This window comes from Octopus bimaculoides, chromosome 6 (genome assembly GCF_001194135.2).
Source record: "Octopus bimaculoides isolate UCB-OBI-ISO-001 chromosome 6, ASM119413v2, whole genome shotgun sequence".
In the NCBI taxonomy this organism is placed as follows: Eukaryota; Metazoa; Mollusca; class Cephalopoda; order Octopoda; family Octopodidae; genus Octopus; species Octopus bimaculoides.
This window is the reverse complement of record NC_068986.1, coordinates 113975105-113977548: the sequence shown is the minus strand read 5'-3', so window position 1 is coordinate 113977548 and position 2444 is coordinate 113975105.

The following is a 2444-nucleotide window of genomic DNA, read 5'->3' as shown; positions in this document are numbered from 1 at the left end:
GCTACCGCCGCCGCCGCTACCGCCGCCGCCGCCGCTACCGGCGCCACCACCACCGCACTACCCACAGTTCTTCTTTGACCGTAGACAACAACAAGGAAGGAAAACGATTACAGTTTTATTTTCATTGATATTCATTCACTCTTTTGCTTTATTTCACCCCCCCCCCTTGTCATTGTTTGCAATACAGAAGAATTAGTAATACTAATGGGAGAAACATGAGCAGTGGCAGTAGTAATAGTAGCAGCAGTAGTAGTAGAAGTAGTAAGAAGAGGAAGAGAAGGAAGAAGGGTGAAAGAAGTAAGAACTACAACAATATTGCTCCTAACACTGCTTCCCCAAACACACTTCTATCACCCCACGTTTTCCTACCACTCACGAATCGGCTCTAAATTTACGTGTCTATACTGGAATTGCGCGCGCGCGTGTTTACAAAGGTCATTATGCTTATATATTTGTATACATACAACCTAGATGGCTTCAGTGATTTCTAATTCGTGCTCAATAGCATCAGCAACAATATTTAGTGCATCATGGAATTTATCCAAAAGCGACAACCTTTCTAAGGCACTTTGATTATAAAGATTAATCCGAACATAAGAAACTGACATCTACTACATACAAACCGGTCCCTAAACAGTGCCTACTTTTTTCTTCATGCCGTCCGAAACTTACCAAATCAAATATTCCATTTAAGCTGCGTAAAAGAATCCGAACAAATGTCTCCAATCTGGATGTCCAGAATAAAATCTCTTTGAGTTAAAACAGGGACTACTTGAAAGAAAGTACCCGTCTTTTCTAATCGAGAATGGAATAGAAAGCAGAAAAGCAATAAACATTGACGAATTACGAAAAACCAAAAGCTGTTCAGATACACCCAAAGATTTATCTTTAATTACAACACACAACCCAAGAAACATAAAAACACTTTCAGTATTATCCATCAGAACAAACCGTTATTGAATCAAAACCATAAAATGTAAAAGGCACTGAAATGCTACTAAAATCCCAAAAGAAGTACTTATCAACGCAAAAAAATCCAACTGTGGACCCAACGTAAACTCTTAAAAAATGTGGCCGACGCAATTATGGAATTTGTGAGAAGCTTACTGAGGACATAAATTATAAAATTTAAAATCAGGACAAGTTTTTATTATGAAAAACCATTATACCTGTTGTTGAAAATCCATCAAAATCAATGGGGGCAGGGAAGACTGCATTGGACAAACTAAACTCATTTTAAGAATGCGATTGAATGTTCATCGTCAACAAATACAGGATCCGAAAACAAGACCAATTCCACTTAGTGAACGTCTGGATAAATGCACAAATACCAAATCGCCCAAATTTCTTCTCTTACCACTCTATCAATGTGCAGACAATACTCCAGATCAAACAAGAATTAATAAGGAAAGTTCGTTTGTTATAAAAAAAAATACTAGCCACTGCTGAATTGGCTATATAAAACATTAGTAATACATAATTCTCATTTTTCTAATGAAGTAATTATTGTAGAAATCTGTTTAGACTCATTCTTAAGAAAGCCAAAATTTATGTATTATGGGGCTGCTGTCATCTAACTTATTTACTTCACATCTCGTCATCTTACTTATCCCACAAACATGGGATTTATTCCCACAAGTTCAATGGACAACGTTCGACACAACATTAGGCAATAATTATCTGTAATACTTTTATGTGAACAATTATTATAATTTATATCTCTCTTTTCTCATTGTCATGTGACATATTCAATGCAGAAAAGCTTTTGTTCAATCTTGTTTGATAAATTTGTATTTGCTTGTTTTAACCAAATGCATAACATTGGTCAGTCTGAGTTATTTCTCTTTGGTCACTTTTGTTTGTGTCTCTCACCACACACACACACGCACACGCACACACACACACACGCACACGCACACACACACACACACACACACACACACACACACACGTCGTGCGATAGGTTGATGTACACTACAGCTGCTTCAGACGTGTTCCTCACTGATAAAGAAACGTGCTACATTATGCAAAAAACACCTCGTTTCTTCAGGTGAGTTAAGAGTTAGAATTGTCATTTAGGATTTCTCACAAAAATAGAACAAAGAACAAGTTGACACACTCATCAGGGTTACATTTAGGTTATAGCTAATTTCTCCCATCTGTGTTATTGTTTATTTTTCATCTAACTCGGAACTTTCCATACGTTGGCTCTGGAACCTATAGTCGACTGTGGAATACGTTGGTGTAAGTTTACTCCCGTGCTACTGCAAGTACACGTTGTATATTCTGTCAATACTTATGAATGTGTGATTCGTTAGGAGACAGACACATCCGTAATTACTTTTACTAAGTACGCACAGACAGACAGACACACACACACACACACACACACACACAGACACACACACACACACACACACACACACACACACACACACACACAC